Below are 19007 nucleotides of genomic sequence, written 5' to 3' on the forward strand. Positions count from 1 at the left end.
CAGATCTGGTGATAAGGGGTTTGAAATGCTGACAAGGGGCCCTCAAGAGAGGCCCTCAAGAGAAGTATTACTGTACTTTTTAAAAAGCAGGCTTTGCAAGACCAAGAAAGGAGTCCAATAAATTGGCTTGGACGCCTTTATGGGAAAATGGAGACACATTTAAGATGCACGTGGGGAAGCGGCATTCAGAGCCCATTCAAATGAAACTAAACAAAAAAAAAAAAAAGCTACTTATTAGAATCTTTCCGTTGGGGGGAGGGGGGAATTGAAATTTTGAAAAAAAAAGTTGAAAAAAAAAATTCACTAATTCCCCTAATTTTTCCTACCAATTCTCTGCTACCAACACACGGGTGGCAGAATCCTATGAAGCTCAAGAGAAAGGGAAAAGATTTCAAAGCACCAGAAAGGATCAAAGGAGGAATCTATAGACAGCTGTGTTTCACCTCTTTCATGGGGAAACACTTGGAGATGATATTTAGGAGAAGGACAGAAAACACTTGGAAGCAGCTAGCCAGAAATTCAAGCAGAGGAGGTTTTGCTTAAGCTGTGCTGCTGTCATTATATTACTGCCAAAACTCAGGGGAATACACACTGGGCGTAGCACAGAACATTTTTCCAAAGCATTCAACAAGGTGCTACATCAGAGGGCAAACCTTTCTCTTGGCAGTGACAAGCTAACTGGATAACCTTGTGAGCGGAGTTAACTAAGACCTAACACAACTTCTTTATCCATCTCTCTCTTTCCATTGGAAGGAAGAGTGGTCTGGTGGTTAAAGGCACTGAGTTAGGAGCTCTGAGTTCAATTCTCCACTTTGCCACAGATTTGCTGTGTGACCATGGGCAAGTTACTTCATTTCTCTGTGCCTCCCTTCCCATTGAACGCAGTGGGACTCCCTGTGGAGTAAGGTGGTACATAGTGTGCATAATAGCTTCAGAATCTGACCCACAGTGTTGTGGATTTTACCAATCAATGCTATTCAGAAGTCACTTAGATCATAAGAACTACCCTTTCCCTTGTTATTAACTTCCATTCACTGAAACAACAATAAAACAGAGATACCATAGACAGGGTTCTCCTTCCAAAATGAAGCCATGCAGCATTCATGCTTTATGATTGACACAGCATATCAAAGCATTAGATATTTTTAGGGGCGACAACAAAGAGATAAGAAGAATAGGAAAGAGCATTAACTAAGCTACAACACAGCATGCATGTGCTTTGATTATTTCATTAACTCTAATCTTCTCTTGGGCTCCAGAGAGAGGCAAACATCTTGTAAACTTTTTTATTGTTATTATGTGCTTGCTTGCCAAGTGGATTTCCCCAAAGTCATGCAGCTGAATCCCACTATGCCCCCTCTGGATCACCTCAATTATGCCTGTTCAAACATCTTAAAATTCTTCAGCCAGGGACAGCATATGGAATTAAAACTGAACCCCAGCACACAGGCACAGGCTTCTCTGGATATTCCTCGGAAGAGACACTTCAAGATGTTTTACGGACTGTATCACTCACAGAGTTTACAAAGCTCCTAGCTCGTAAGAGAGTGTAGGGCCCCTCTTCCACATGGCTAGTAATCTTTGATAAGTTCACTTGAGGCAAGATGGTGACAGTTCAAGCGTGGGACACAAGTCAGGAGGTGAATTCTCTCTCTGCAGGCTTGTGAATTGTTAAGATAGACCATTTATTTTTAAAGGGGTCCCCTGAACATTCCTGCCCCAAAGAATCCAGCCCTTCCACCTAAAGGTTGCAATGTGCTGTCCCAATATTAATTCCACCCAACACCACCCCAAAGAGGTATTACGTCACACACAGAGAGACTGAGGCAAGTAGGGAGGATAAAGGCCACATTTACAAGCTTGAGTGCCAAAATTTGCATAGAGGTTTAAGGTCAGAAGGGACCATTAGATCACCTCTGTACTGGATTTTGCCATTTTACTGCCAAAGTACAAGGTTCATGCCTTATGTTTTAAAAACCACAGCTGATTGCTAAGACAAATTCTTACTGAAACTGATTGAGCTAGGGGGCAGATTGGATTTCATTCCCAGATTTGCCGCTGGGTTCCTAGGTGAACTTAAGTCATTTCCCTGCCTCTCTGTGCCTCAGTTTCTCCATCTTTAAAGTGGGGTTAATGATACCAACTTCCCTAGTCAAGTGGAAACTTAAATTATTACAAGCATCTTCACTTGGTCACAATTCACTTGGCCCTCAAACACAGCGTAGTTCACAGATTTTGACGAAAAGGGGCTTTAAAAAGCTACACACGACAAGCTGAATTTGCCTTTGTCACAAAGGACAAAGAGATCAAATAAATCAAATTATAACTCAATTCTGCCATCGGTGAGAATACACCCCTAATGGGGTACGTTTACCAGCTACAGAATGGGACTTGTAACCGTCTTCTCACCTCCAAGAGAAAAATCACCATTCAGCATTATCACCACCATTTGCATACAGTCCCATAAGCGCTTCACAAAGACAATAAAGGGATGGGGTGAAATTCTAGCTCTATTGAAGTTACTGACAAAACTCACATTGACTTCAATGGGGCCAGAATTTCACCCATGCTCTTTGGGCCAAGAAACATATAGAAAAGAATAGGCTGAACTGGGACTAAAAGCCAGCCGTTAAGGCCTTTAACACCTTAAAGTTGTCCCCGAAGCTTAAATGTCCTCACACCGATAATCTTTAAAAGCAGCCAAGGGCTGACAGTGGTCTTTGCATAGCAACTCCCTGAAAGGCATTGCTAAAGTGACAGGAAAGATTCAGCAGGTATTTCAAAATATACCATCTGCTTTCAGTTCAGTCCCTTCAGCCCATTGCAAACTGGAGCCCACGTTATCTAGATGAATAGTCCAGAGAGAGAGAGCAGGCGCGCATGCCTCACTCATAGATCTGGGTGGGAAAGTGGCTGGGCACATACAGCTCTCCTCCTGTCTGGAGGAACTGCAAGAATTCCACGTCAGAAATTATTGCCTAATTTGTCTAGACTTCCAAGAATAAATCTAAATGTCCCAAGCATGGGTTTTCACTACATAGCTGTCCAGTTTCACTCAAATAGCCACTGCAGAGATTTACTGACACTGTGACCGTTACAGAGCAATCTAAAGCTGCATGATACTCTGCTCTGTCTTAATCTTTAGATGCTCCGAGCCAGAGGACCTGTGGGACTCTCTTGCACATGTGCCTATATGCTGTTTTTATTGATGTCTCCCTACAGCTGGAACCTGACAGAGATCTCACTGACAAGATCATGTTTCTCTGCAGATTTCGTCATTCCGCATTAGAGCTTCAAGCTAAGCAATGAGACACACAAGACGGGTGAGGTAACATCTTTTATTGGGCCAACTTCTGTCGGTGAAAGCGACAAGTTTTCGAGCACCACAAAGCCTCTCATATCCTGGGCCCAACACAGCTACAATCAAACAGCAAAGAAGTGAGACAATGACGCTCAGGGGCTTGTCTACGCAGGAAAGCTTTACCAGTTAGTTATACTGTATGGTTATACTGGTATACCCTTCCCCTGCGTGTGAACTTTTAATTCCATGTAAGAGTGGCCTTTTTTTCAGTTTAGTTTAAATCCCTTCCCAACCAACATAAGCTAAACTGAAAAAGGGCAATCTGTAGCAGAATAAGAATTCACAATTTAGCAAATATTGGTCTAACTTTCCTGTGTACATAAACCCTCAGTTACTTGCTGTCTACCTTAAACAGCTGACCTTTGGGTCCCCCCCCCGCCATCAGTTTACACAAGGAGGGATGTACTTGCACAGCGCTGGAATTCCAGGTTCTAGAAACAGAGGAACAATGGATAACCAGCAATTAAGCTGGGATGTTTTTAGGAATGGGGTTGGGGAGAATCAGGGATGTGCTTGTTCTGTGCACTGACTGCTCACAGGATTATGTTGAGATGATTGGCGGGGGGGGGGGGGGGGCAGTAGAAGCCTTTTTTTTTTTTTTTTTAAATAAAGCAAGTTAACTTTAAAGTGTTTCCAGCCTGAGCAACAGGGCAAGTGGAAATGACTGCACTGCTCTATCTAGAGAAGGCAATTGAAGAAAACCACACACAGCATCAGTGCTCGGCCTCTTTTCTTGCAACATATCCATTACAAATACCCAGGCTCATCCTCAGCCTAAAACATGTGCTGTGCTAATTCATTTCTGAAACTAAGGAGTTTCGCCCAAACAAAGCGAAGCCAAGAAGTTTAGAGCTACAAGGGGAAATTCCAGGATTCTGAGGCAACTACAGCGATGAGCCATTTTTTTATCATTCAAAAAGATAAATATGATTCAATGCTCAGTCTGTAAGCCTGGATATTGCTACCACGGGACAATTGTCGGGTGAGTGACATAAGGCAGCGGTCTCCATCTGGTTTCATAATCTTCTCTCCCTCAACAGCACAATTTATGCTATTTTGCATATTTGCCTAGTTACTGTAATAGTAGTTTCAAAAGAAACAACTTTCTATATAAATAAGAGAGAAGACTATTGTCCACGAAGAGCAGGTGTTTATGAGGTTTAAGAATACAATTAAGAACACGAAAGGGTTCCTCTGTCTGTAATTATTAGATGGCTTACACAAATAAGACAATTAAGATTGTGAAATATAGTAAGAGTCAGGAAATTATAGCTGTATGTTCAAATGCAGTAAGTCAGCTATTCCACTAGAGGGGTAACTGTTGCTTTTGAATCTCTGTAGTAAAACCACTGAATGCATCCGATGAAGTGAGCTGTAGCTCACGAAAGCTTATGCTCAAATAAATTGGTTCGTCTCTAAGGTGCCACAAATACTCCTTTTCTTTTTGCGAATACAGACTAACACGGCTGCTACTCTGAAACCTGTAGTAAAACACTAACTTTTACTGAAGATGCAAAAATCTCACACGGCTAGTAGTAGTAGAAAGTTAACTAGGAGATCTTCACTAGAGCTAGCTGGAAAATGGTATACCCCTTCTCCCCCGCCCCACAAAAAAATTTTTGACAGACAGAAATAAATAATAATTTCATGGACATTTTCATTGAAAAATGTTGAAAGAAACAAATTTTCCAGGAAGATTTTTGTTTCTGAGAAGGAAAAAGTGTCAATTTTTCATGAAAAAAATTTGATGGCAAAGGCTCCAAGTCATCTGTTGCCTGTCGAATGCCTCTGAGAATAATCAAATTGCCTTCCTCAACAAACGACCATCTAGGAACGTCAGATGAGATTTTTCTGAAGTGACTAGTGATTTTGGGGTGACCAACCTGAGACTCCTGAAAGGGACTGATTTTCAGAAGGTGCTAAGCACCCACCCTCTGAAAAATCAACTATGGAATTAGCTACCAATGAAGAGCAGATTGAGCCAAAGTCTGACCATCCTCAGAACATACTGCAAGATCCAGCTATTTACTAAGCTCTTCCTGGTGCAACAGGAAGTAAGCAAATACTAATATGGAAAGCCAAACTCTCTGCTGGGGTAAAAAGGCATAACTCTATTCAAGTCAATGGAGCTGTACCCCTTCACACCCACAGAGACTTTGGCCCAAGGAGGAAGCACTTGCAAGATAAAAATACAACATGGTTTTACAAAACGTAGATCATGCCAGACCAACCTGATCTCTTTCTTAAATATAATGGATTTTCTCGACAACGAAAACGTAGTAGATCTAATCTCCCTGGATTTCAGTCAAGTATTTGATATAGTTCCACATGATTTAATACAAGAATCAAAAAGTGGGTAAGGATCTGGTTAAAGGGGAGACTACACCAGGTCATGCTGAAAGGTGAACCATCAGAGTAGAGGAAGGTTACTAGTGGAGGTCCTCGGGGATCAGTCTTGGGCCCAATATTTTTAATGTTTTCATAAATGACCTTGGCACAAAAAGTAGATGACACAACGTTGGGAGGTATTGCCAATATGGAGGAGGACCGGAATAGCATACGAGAAGATCTGGACAACCTTGAAAACTGGAGTAATAAAAACGGGATGAAATTTAGTAATGCAAAGTACAAGGTCATGCACTTAGGGACAAACACTGAGAATTTTTGCTATAGGCTGGGGATGTATCAGTTGGAAGCAACAAAAGAGGAGAAAGACCTAGGTATATTGATCAGTCACCAGGTGATTATGAGCTACCAGTGTAATCCTAGGATGCATCAGGGGAGGTATTTCCAGTAAAGACAGGGAAGTGTTATGAATATTATACAAAGCACTGGTGAGAGGTCATCTGGAATACTGTGTGCAATTCTGATCTCCCATCTTTAAGAAAGATTCATTCAAATTGGAACAGGTGCAGAGAAGGGCTACCAGAATGATCAGAGGAACGGAGAACCTACCTTACGAGAGGAGATTTAAGAAGCTTTGTTAGCTTGTTTAGCCTAACAAAAAGAAGGCTGAGGAGAGATATGATTGCTCTCTATGAATACATCAGAGGGATCAACACAAGGAAGGAGAGGAGTTATTTAAGTCGAGGGCCAATGTTGGCACACAAACTAATATAAACTAGTAAAGGTCTCTAACCATCAGAGGAGTGACATTCTGAAATAGTCTTCTAAGGGGAGTAGCGGGGGTAAGAAAAAAAATCTAACATCTTTCAACACTGAACTTGATAAATTTATGGAGGCAATGATATGATGAGGTTGTCTACAGTGGCATGTGGCCCACCTGTGACTGTTATTAGTAAATATCTCCAACGACTGGAGATGGGACACTGGATGGGGAGAAGTCTGAGTTACCACAGTGAATTCTTTTCCTGGCGTCTGGCTGGTGGGTCTTGCTCACATGCTCTGGGTCTAACTGATTGCCATATTTGGGGTTGGGAAGGAATTTTTCCCCAGTTAGATTGGCAGAGACCTGGAAGGTTTTCACCTTCCTCTGCAGCATGGGGCACAAGTCACTGGGTGGTTTGAACTACAGTAAATGGTGGCAAAAAGAAAAGGAGTACTTGTGGCACCTTAGAGACTAACCAATTTATTTGAGGATGAGCTTTCGTGAGCTACAGCTCATTTCATCAAATGGTGGATTATCTGTAACTTGACGTCTTCAAATCAAGATATGAGGACTTCCGTAACTCAGCCAGAGGTTAGGGGTCTATTTCAGGAGTGGGTGGGCGAGGGTCTGTGGCCTGCGATATACAGGCGGTCAGACTAGATGAGCATTATTATCCTTTCTGGCCTTAAAGTCTCTGAGAATCTAGGAGAGATAAAGGGCACAGTCTGCTATGAAACTCTTTATGGACAATATTATGCAGAATAGCCAGATGCCATAATAATTTCTTAGAAACTGCAATGATGGACAGAATGTAGCTAGAAAAAGTCCCTTTCTTTAAGTGAGTAAATTTAAAGAGTTAGCTTTTACACTCTACCTAGCTGTTTCTATGGACACCAGTTTTTAGTACCAAGTAGGCTGCTTGAAATCTGGATCTCTCCAGATCCCATCACATACTGGCCCACTTGAGAGTTGCAATAAAACCCATCCAAAATGTTAGCTCCCCAAAGGGATGTGCATATTACTTCTCACAAGTTACTTGGCTCAATAGAGAGGTAAATGTGTGAAATTATATGGCGTGTGTTATACAGTAGCTCAGACTAAATAATCTAAAGGTTCCTTTGGCCTTAAAAATCTATAACTATTAAAATCCCATAGATTAGATCTTTCCATCTGAAAAAAACACCAACAAGAACACGCAGATGATGTTCCTTGTCAGAAGTTTAGAAAAATGTAAATAACCGCACTGGAGACGTTAAGACGGGTTCCACAGATGGTGGAATCATCATGTGCTCATTTAACTGCAGCAGCATGAACAACAGAGAAACACGATCAAGTATAACATTACAAGAAAACTGGATGACGGACTGATGCAGCATCAGCAGGAGGGGACCAGAATGAGGATGGAGGGGGAAGAATTGCCTCGCTGAATAGTTGCCCCCAGAACGTGACAATTTCCGAACGGCTGCTGTTCAAACTAAAGACTTTGCCACTCAGGATGAAGTGTAATAAAGCACAACTTGAAAACAAAAAGTTACACGGCTCGGTGCTCTCCCTAACTCAGTAAGTTAGGCTGGCAGATATATGTTAGTGACTTGGAGGATATAAAACAGTTTTGAAAGTGCAACCAGCTGTTTATCTACTGCTAAAATGCAAGTGTTTAGAAATTAATAAGAACATATTGGACCAATATGGAGTCGACAGAAACCACCCGCTCTAATGAATTTCAACACGTAACATTAAAACTACATAGACGGCAAAGCATAATATCCACCCAGTCACAATAAAAGATGTGTGCGTACATACAGTGCACAGTGCTTCCTGCTGCAATGTTGCACATGTGCTTTCCTTGATCCCCTTATAGGGATATTATAGGCAAGAAAAGAATTCAGGAGGCAAGTAGTTACACTGTGGTTAAGAGGAAGAGGAGAGAGGGTATCTTATTATGCAAATATGGAGGAGAAGAAGATCCCACATGTTGGGGTGTGGCTGAACGAGTCACATTTCAGAGTAGCAGCTGTGTTAGTTTGTATTCGCATCCGATGAAGTGAGCTGTAGCTCACGAAAGCTTATGCTTAAATAAATTGGTTAGTCTCTAAGGTGCCACAAGTACTCCTTTTCTTTTTACATTTTAGAATGAATACTGATGACAAAGGTCATCTATTCTGCAGCATGAAGATGGATGTAAGCCCTTGACAACGTCCCTCACGAGAGGCTGTCAAAGAAAAGGATAAGAGGTAAAGTCATACCATGAATTAAAAACTGGCTAAGGGTATGTCTACAAAGCAAAATACCACCCTTGGCAGTGACTCTCAGAGCCCGGGTCTCAGAGCCCGAGCTCCAGTCCCAGATGGAATCTCCACTGCTATTTTTGGTCCCATAGCATGAGCTTGACCTGTGCTCAGTCTCAGAGTTGTCTGGGGTTTTTTTTGCACCGCAGACGTACCCTAAAAGACTGGGAATAAATGGTCCCAAAGAGACAGGTCTCAGACCACTTACAGCTTTATAGGTTAAAACCAACACACCCCAAACTCCACCCAGAAAGCCAGAAGCCACCAAAGCAAATCATGAAGATAGGAATGAAATAACTAGGGAAATCAGCCCTCATGTTTTAAGGCATGAGCTGATAACTAGCTGCTTGGGGGGTTCGGAATAATCTTCTCCTTTGAGCTGATTATTCCACGATTGTCCTCTACAGGCCTTTTTGTACTAAAAGCAACAAGTGCTGGCCACTGCCAGAGACAGGCTAGATGGACCCTGGGTGTGATCCAGCCTGTCAATTCCCATAGCTTGATGTTTACACTGTGTATGAGGACCCTGGTCTCAAATCAAATCAAGGCTCACTGGATTCTTGAGAAGCAGCTTTGGCCATCAAGCCACATGGACTCATTAAATTGCCCTGACTGGCCACATGGTAACTCTGATTGGCTGGTGAAATATAGAACTTCCTGTTGCTTCTCTGTGCTTGTCTGAGCAACAAGCAATTGCGCCCACGTTGCTAGTCGGACCCTGCCTGGCTGCCTCACCTGACCCTGCAGCTGCCCTGATGTTCCTTCCCCTTGGACTAGATCTCCTAGCTATCGGATCAGATCGGCAGGCACCATTTCTCACATTTCAATATACTTGGCATCCCGTGAGCTGAGATTGACAAGTACCAAGTTAGCCTAGAGACGAGACTATCATTTGTCAAGTTCAGGTCACCAGAAAGCGAGTGTGTCTTAAACTTGAGTGTTGCTGTCTCGCTGACTTCACTGCACCAGAAAACAAGTCAGATTACTAGTGCTAACAGTTCATTCATTCACTGCAGAACCCAAAAAACGCAAGGACAGCTCCCAGGACACCAATGTGGAGCAGAGATAAAATTGCCCCAAGCCATGTAGTGTAAAGAGAAATACTGGATATAAAGCCTAAGAAAGAACCTTTTTGCAGGTTCAGTTGAAATCCTAAAAAGAAAAAGCTCAGCCTGGTATAATGTTAGGTGTTGGAGTGGGTCAAAAAATATTTCTTCTCTTGTGAAAATTTTCAACAAAAACAATTTCCCATTTGTCAAAGTTTTTACAGCTATTTTGGGTTTTCATCAAAGAAACTATAAGCCAAAATATATTCCCTTTTTGGGCAAAAGAACCCTAAAACCCCCACTGAAAACAGGCATTTCCTGTGGAAACTTTGAAGTTTTGAACAAAAAACTTTTGACCAGCTCTAGTTGTTTGGCTTGTACTAGGGTGGATGGGTCAGACAGTGCGACTAAAGGGGGAAAAGGGAAAGGTTGGGAATTTCCATTCCAAACAGGGGCTCTAACTTTATGTCAAATTCTCTGTGTTGCACTGAGCCCGTATCATGTTATTGAGCTTCACAAGAAGCCAGTCCACAGGGATGAATCTGAAAGGCTTGAATAATTCCATATCAAAATGAACTGCACTTGGATGGAACTGACTTCCGTGCAGACATCACAGCAGTACAAGACAGGCTTGCAAAAGGAAGGGAAGAAAAAAATATATTCTTGTCAAAATGACATTCCCCTTAGGAATACAATCGACACAAAAGCGTTTACCCATGCACATTATGTTGCATTCCAGCTCTGTGCTTCTGAAATACATATGCTGGGATAATTATGTTTGACTTATTTAACAATTTAAGATCCACATGCTTGGCTTTACCGCTGGAGGAATAAAAATCACATGTTCAAATGAATAAAAGAAAGTTTATTATACGATTTTTATACGTACACATTTTCTCCCCAAAATTACATGCCCAAAGGCAAATGTTGGACAAGCAATTTTCCACCTACTTGAGTCCAAATGGAATTTTTCAAAATGGTGATACTGGCTAGCAGAACAAAAATAATTGCACAAGTCGGCAAATGAGTGTGGTGGACTGACCGATCAGTGCTCTGGACTGCCATGCAAGAGATCCAGAGTTCTCTTTCCCTTGGCTGGTTTCCTTGGTCTATTAAGGGAAGAGCACATAAGCAATTGGCTTGATTTTCAGCAGTGCTGAGCATTTGCAACAACCACTGAAGTCAATGAGCACAATAGGTGTTCGGCATCTAAACAAAATCAGGTCATGTGTGGTTAGCCCCTAGGATGAAGTCAAGTGGACACAGTCCCTGGTGTAGAAGGGAAAGATTTCTGTACTTAACGCTGATCCTTTCGGCTGAACGCCGTACAAAACAGCGCCAATGTACAGTGGGAATTCTATCAAGCCCAATGCCAATATCGTGAGCAGGGGTCTGATTCTGCTGTTACTGAAGCCAACTGCAAAACATCCCATATCTTCAACGGTAAGGTGACTCAGGGGTCCTGGTTCTCCGCTCCCCTGCACCTTGTAGAGTCATTTACACCAGACGCAAAAAAAGGCCATCACTCGAGCTGATAGCTTTTGGCACCCATTTTGTACATGACCACACAAGGCTCAGGGCAACGGAGAATCAGGCCCATGAAGTCCAGAAGGGACCTCACTATGCAGAGCTAGTTTACCTGGGAAGCACAGAGGGTTGGTCTACCCTGCAACTGGAAAACATAGCTACAGCACAGGTAAACATACCTGAGCTAGCGAGACCAAACCTAGCTCGGGTAGCGATGAAGCCAAAGCAGCATGGGCAGCGTCATGGGCTGCTTAGCCCGCCTGCCTAGAACCCTGAATACATACTCAAGCACCGGCAGCTTCTCACGTGCAGCGTATACATAGAGTGATGGCTACTATAGAAAACCCTAAAACACAGCTATGAGGGAGAGATGATATCTGACAAACAATAAGAAAAACAAGGATCTCCACTCTCCCTGAGGCTCTTGCAGGGGTCCCACAGGGTGTCCTGAAAATAAATTACCAGCCAATTTCTCCTTACAACAGCACAAAGCCGATTTGTACCAGCCTCCCAGGCAGAGCCCACATTCTGCCTAGGCCTCTGTAGCACTGCTGTAGGGACCTCATGAATGCAAGTAGGTAGACGGTCATCAGTCAGAAGGTTAGGAATACTTGTGGCACCTTAGAGACTAACAAATTTATTTGAGCATAAGCTTTCATGAGCTACAGCTCACTTCATCGGATGCATTCAGTGGAAAATACAGTGGGGAGATTTATATACATAGAGAACATGAAACAATGGGTGTTACCATACACACTGTAACCAGAGTGATCACTTAAGGTGAGCTATTACCAGCAGGGGGGGAGGGGCGGGGAACCTTTTGTAGTGATAATCAAGGTGGGCCACTTCCAGCAGTTGACAAGAACGTCTGAGGAACAGTGTGGGGGGGAATAAACATGGGGAAATAGTTTTACTTTGTGTAATGACCCATCCACTCCCAGTCTCTATTCAAGCCTAAGTTAATTGTACCCAGTTTGCAAATTAATTCCAATTCAGCAGTCTCTCGTTGGAGTCTGTTTTTGAAGTTTTTTTGTTGAAGAATTGCCACTTTTAGGTCTGTAATCGAGTGACCAGAGAGAGACTGAAGTGTTCTCCAACTGGTTTTTCAGCTGGAGCACATAATGAAACATGGTTCCTCTTAGTGAGCAAGGAATGCCAGCACCTCCACACGGACTGCGTAGGGCAGACAAAAGGAGCCGGGCGTTTCTTTCTTCCCCCCAGGCAGACTGCACGCCTGGTTTTACAAATAGTCCAAGGATGCTTCCTTGACAGCCAGGATGTCCCACTCTAATCCTGTTAATGACTGTACCACAAACCTGTTCAGGATAGAGCCCTGTGGAGAGTCTCCTGCAGTATTTAATAAAGGACTTCTCTTACATTCGTCAGCACATGATACGAGATGTTCTGGGTGAATTCAGGGGTGGAAAATGGCTGCACAGGTTTCAGAAACATAAGGGTCCACAGCCTCCACTGGTGTTAAATCGACACAACCCCACTGACTTCACCAGCTAAGGATCTGGCTCACCATTCTCACCTTTTACATTCAAGCCCATCCATCCTCCTTTATCCCCCTCTTCTCCACGTATGCGCCTGCACTGATGCATTAACCCATAGGGCTTCAAGAGGGAGTACCCCCATCCTAGCACTGCTCAGAGATACTGAGGTATACCACAGATGTGTTATTTCAGTCCACCTCCCCAAATATAGCCCGTGCTCAACTCCAGCAGAAGTTCCTTCCCTTTTCTCCTCTTCAGAGTGAGCCCTCCTTGGAAAAGGGTCAGATAGAATAGAGTAGCTACAGGTTGCCAAGGGGTTTGAAAGGCAAATAAAAGAAAGGAGAAAAATAGCAATAACTGCAGTGTAGTTAGAGCAAATCTCCAGTAAAATCTCCAGATCTATGCTAACAAAGGAGACAAGCTCTCCCATATTTTAAAGGGACATCCTCCCTTTGACAGTGGCCACACTACACATTACAATTCCATTAATAAATGCGTTATAAAAGGTTAATAAAGGATTACCAGGCGTTAGAACATGTTACAGACATGAGTATTCTCTGTTGCAGAGGATTAAAACCCCGGCAGTAGAAGGTGCAAGCAGAAGGTGTTTATAAGTAACCTGTTGGCCTGCTGTACTCTACACAGTCATTTATTAAAACATCTATTAATTATTTATTATAACTTGCTCATAAATGGAACCTTAACAAAGTGTGATCTTGACAGGTAGTATCTTGCATGACTGTAGGACAGTGGTTCTCACTAGGGTCTGGGGCCCCTTCGGAGGCCATGAGCAGGTTTCAGGGGGTCCACCGAGCAGACCCACTGGGGAACAGGGCAGAAAGCCGAAGCCTCGCCTACGGCTGAAGCAGAAGCCTGAGCAACTTACATTCGCAGTGCCCTCTGTGGCCTGGGGCCCCTGGGCAATTGCCCTGCTTGCTACCCCTTAACGCCAGCCCTGCCTTTTATATGCAGAAAACCAGTTATTGTGGCACAGGTGGGCCATGGAGTTTTTATAGCATGTCTGGGGGTGGGGGCCTCAGAAAGAAACAGGTTGAGACCCCCCCTGCAAAGGATCACACACTAAGGGACAGGCCCTGAGCTGCTGTAAATCAGCGGGACACCACTGCAGCCAGGCCAATGTACATCAGCAGAGAATTTGGCCCTGGCCACATCACATGCTGCCTGGTGCCCCATAAAAACAACCGTTGCCCCATATGTACCACATTTGTCCTGGGGAGCCCCTGCACGCTGCTGTGTGGCTGCGGTGCTAATCAACCGGTAATGGTGAAGGAAATCGCACGGAGGGGCTTGTGGCTGCCGTGAACGTTTCATTTCAAAACACGTCCACGAATTCATTACAATTCTCAACAGGTTGGGATTTTAATATTTTAATCCCTATTAAAATACATGGGCCCGGTGCCCATAGCAACCACTCCCTGATTCGCCACAGAGGAGATGCCAGGTTCACAAGAGCACTTGAGCTCCTGTGCTGTGGGCTGCCCAGAGGTTGGCCACATGATGGAGAACTCAGACTCCAAAGAGAGAGAGAAAACGCATCTCACTCTGACTGCACTGCTCAGACAGTGACAGCCACACCCCCTGGCCAGCTCACAAGGTAGCAATACTGAGGTCTCCTCACTGCCAATGGCTAAATATACATGACTGGCCAGCAGCTTGACGCTGTGCGGAGAGGAAAGGCTAGATATCAGAGTAGATAAAGGGAAAAGGTCACTCCTTCCCCTCCTGCTTACCTGAAAGGTATTTCTAATAAAAACAGCCTGACTGCAGTTATGGCCAGATGGCTATCAGGAATTACAGGGGACAAAGTAACAAATGAGGGAGGAAGGCAGGAAGAGCGAGCGAGAGAAAGGAAGTGAGAAAGAAAACGGGTGAGATAGGTGGAAAACGCTCCGTTAGAATTCTATTTGAGTTAGTGAATGTTGGCAACTGTTTAATAAGGTGTATTTATTGATGCCCTGCATAACCCAATTGGCAGAGCGAGGGTCACGTGAGCGAGGGTCAGGTGAGCTATTGCCAACCCAGAAGAACTGTTCGGTTAGCTGGAGCTGCGGACCGGACTAGCAGGATTCTGACCTCAAAGAGCCTCAGCTTGGGCTAAGCAGATGATGCAGCACGTTTAAGGCAATTAGACCCCTGCAACGGAAACGTTTAAACTGACTCTGTTGCATGCAGTATTTAATAGCTCGGTCCCTGGCTCTGCTGCAGCTGCTTCTCAGCTGATCCTCTATGGTTTCGCAAGGAATTCCAACCAGTCAACGTACCCTTGCCATTGCGAGTGGCAGAGTTTAAACCACAGCGCTTGCCACCAGCCAGGTTCCCGTAGCTGAATGGGTGATTCTGGCCTTGGCTTACCCCCATGCCCCTGTACCGATCTGAGAAGTTCGTACAGGAAGAGCAAGTGATCTATATTACCTTAACCTCCATTCAGCCTTGGGGAAAACCCCTCTTGCTCATCTATCCCCAAGGGGGTTAAAACTTTCAGCAGTGTTTGAAAGTGAAACGATTACATGCTTTGCTGCAGGCAGGAGTTTCAGGAGCAGGTTCTGAAAGCCACCTATAATACTGGGGGAACTAGCTATGTCCGGGCAGTGCAGAACACCCGTGACTGCCAGATGTGCCTGGCAGTGCTAAGACAGTGAGCAGCGAACGCAGCGTGAGAAAGCATCCTCAAGACAGAGTACGCCAAAGGGACAACGCAAACAAGTGCACCAACTCAGCTGGCACAAATCAGCACAGCTCCATTTAAATCCATGGGGTTGCACTGACGTACGGCAGTTGAGGGTGTGGCCCATGGACAACAGAGAGTTCCACAGTTCAACAGAAGCAGCCTGGAGCTTTTCCACCCATGGTTATATAACTCTGCTAGTTTCCTTAACGCTACCTGTTACCAAGAGGTTGAACATTCAGATCTGTTTCTCATCCATTGCTGATCATTCCACTGGCAGACTTTATACTATGGCTAGGATTTACCCACAGACATTCTCTTTGAGAAGGGGGAGTTGTACAACATGGAAGTATTAAGTGATGCACCATATGGATGCATGTCGCTGTAGCCCATGGTATCGGAGCCCCGCAGGGGTGTCACGGCCCTTTCTGGGCACTTCATGAGGAAATGCTGCAAATTCTCCGTGTGAAAAATGATGCTACCAAAAATGTTCACTCACACACAACCGAGCGCGGTCCATTGACTCCCTATTCAATGCAGTAGAGCCATAATCATCTTGTGTCACTTCTGGCTGCTGTCCTTTCTTGTGTCACTGCTAAGAGGGCACATGTCTTGGAAACACTGTTTTGAGCTGGTGTCCCTGTATTATCCCCAGAAGCCAGCCTGTGAGATATTGCATATTGTATGTATTATGCCATGCTGTAAGGATCAGGGGGTAGCCGTGTTAGCCTCTATCCACAAAAACAATGAGGAGTCTGGTGGCACCTTAAAGACTAACAGATGTATTTGGGCATAAGCTTTCGTGGGTAAAAAAAGCCACTTCAACATTTTTATGGCTGACTTAGAACAACGCTTCCTCAGCTCTCATCCCCTAGCACCCCTCCTCTTCTTGCGCTATATTGATGACATCTTCATCATATGGACCCACGGGAAGGAGGCCCTTGAAGAATTCCACCTGGATTTCAATAATTTCCACCCCACCATCAACCTCAGCCTGGACCAGTCCACACGAGAGATCCACTTTCTGGACACTACAATGCAAATAAGCGATAGTCACAAACACCACCCTATACCGGAAACCTACTGACCGCTATACTTACCTACATGCCTCCAGCTTCTATCCAGGACACATCACACGATCCATTGTCTACAGCCAAGCCCTAAGATACAACTGAATTTGCTCCAATCCCTCAGACAGACAAACACCTACAAGATCTTTATCAAGCATTCTTAAAACTACAATAGCCATCTGGGGAAGTGAAGAAAAAGATTGACAGAGCAAGACGGGTACCCAGAAGTCACCTACTACAGGACAGGCCCAACAAGGAAAATAACAGAACACCACTGGCCATCACGTACAGCCCCCAGCTAAAACCTCTCCAGCACATCATCAACGATCTACAACCTATCCTGGAAAATGATCCCTCACTCTCACAGACCTTGGGAGGCAGGCCAGTCCTCGCTTACAGACAGCCCCCCAACCTCAAGCAAATACTCACCAGCAACTACACACCACAGAAACACTAACCCAGGAACCAATCCCTGTAACAAACCCCATATCTACTCTAGCGACACCATCAGAGGACCCAACCACATCAGCCACACCATCAGGGGCTCATTCTCCTGCACATCTACTAATGTGATATATGCCATCATGTGCCAGCAATGCTCCTCTGCCATGTACATTGGCCAAACCAGACAGTCTCTATGTAAAAGAATAAATGGACAGGTACAGAGAAGGGCTACTAGGATGATCCAAGGAATAGAAAACCTGTCTTATGAAAGGAGACTCAAAGAGCTTGGCTTGTTTAGCCTAACCAAAAGAAGGCTGAGGGGAGATACGATTGCTCTCTGTAAATATATCAGAGGGATAAATACCAGGGAGGAAGAGGAATTATTTAAGCTCAGTACCAATGTGGACACAAGAACAAATGGATATAAACTGGCCACCAGGAAGTTTAGACTTGAAATTAGACGAAGGTTTCGAACCATCAGAGGAGTGAAGTTCTGGAACAGCCTTCCAAGGGGGGTAGTGGGGGCAAAAGACATATCTGGCTTCAAGACTAAGTTTGATAAGTTTATGGAAGAGATGGTATGATGAGATAGCCCAATTTTGGCAATTAATTGATCTTTGACTATTAGTGGTAAATATGACCAATGACCTGTGATGGGATGTCAGATGGGGTGGGATCTGAGCTACTCCAGAGAATTCTTTCCTGGGTGTCTGGCTGGTGAGTCTTGCCCACATGCTCAGGGTTTAGGTGATTGCCATATTTGGGGTCAGGAAGGAATTTTCCTCCAGGGCAGATTGGCAGAGGCCCTGGGGGTTTTTCACCTTCCTCTGCAGCGTGGGGCACGGGTCACTTGCTGGAGAATTCTCTGCACCTTGAATTCTTTAAACCACAATTTGAGGACTTCAGTAGCTCAGACATAGGTTAGGGGTTTGTTACAAGAGTGGGTGGGTGAGATTCTGTGGCCTGCGTTGTGCAGGAGGTCAGACTAGACGATCATAATGGTCCCTTCTGACCTTAAAGTCTACGACTCTATGACACAAATCAGACATCAGGAATGGTAACATACAAAAGCCAGTAGGAGAACACTTCAGTCTCCCTGGACATTCAATAACAGATTTAAAAGTAGCCATCCTGCAACAAAATAACTTCAAAAACAGAGTTCAAAGAGAAACCACAGAGCTACAATTCATTTGCACATTTAACACCATTAATTTGGGCTTGAATAGGGACTGGGAGTGGCTGGCTTACTACAAAAGCCATTTCCCCTCTCTTGGTATTGACACCTCCTCATCAATTATTGGGAGTGGACCACATCCACCCTCACTGAATTGGACCTGTCAACACTGGTTCTCCACTTGTAAGGCAACTCCCTTCTCTTCACATGTCACTATATTTATGCCTGCATCTGTACTTTTCACTCCATGCATCTGACAAAGGGGGTATTTTAACCCACGAAAGCTTATGCCCAAATAAATCCATTAGTCTTTAAGGTGCCACCGGACTCCTCGTTATCCAAGACTAAGTGCATTCCAAACCTTATATAAGAATTTTTAATGAAATATTAGAACAGGAGGCTCAACCAGGTTTATGCCCATAGATTACACAAATTAAAAGACAGACATCCAACAAAACGGCTTTCCCACAGCAGCTCCTACATAGACTCCATATCCACCCACTCCAGTAATAGACCCCTAACCTCTGGCTGAGTTATTGAAGCCCTCAAATCATGATTTAAAAACTTCAAGTTACAGAGAATCTACCATTTACACTAGTTTAAATCTGCAAGTGACCCGTGTCCCATGGTGCAGAGGAAGGTGAAAGAACCCCAGTGTCTCTGCCCATCTGTCCCAAGGGACAATTCCTTCCAGACCCCAAATATGGCAATCAATCAGTTAGACCGAACCTACAAGAGTCAGTCCTCCTGACTGTAGACCATGAGTCTCAAATATTCGCTCTCAGTGAAGGTCTGAAAGAGTCTAC

At 44.2% G+C, this 19007-nt stretch overlaps 1 protein-coding gene and 1 long non-coding RNA gene across 7 annotated transcripts in view; one reads left to right on the forward strand and one right to left on the reverse strand.

Moving 5' to 3' along the window:
- The window catches only part of VAV2 (vav guanine nucleotide exchange factor 2), a 309428-nt gene that overhangs the window by 152130 nt on the left and 138291 nt on the right, over positions 1-19007 (reverse strand). The gene's annotated exons all lie outside the window — the stretch shown is intronic.
- LOC122463122 lies at positions 6679-17869 on the forward strand. The gene is made up of 4 exons (XR_006286158.1): positions 6679-6794; positions 11028-11032; positions 14694-14700; positions 17821-17869. It is a non-coding gene; the product is annotated as an uncharacterized LOC122463122 (long non-coding RNA).

This window comes from Chelonia mydas, chromosome 16, assembly GCF_015237465.2.
Source record: "Chelonia mydas isolate rCheMyd1 chromosome 16, rCheMyd1.pri.v2, whole genome shotgun sequence".
NCBI classification, from domain to species: domain Eukaryota; kingdom Metazoa; phylum Chordata; order Testudines; family Cheloniidae; genus Chelonia; species Chelonia mydas.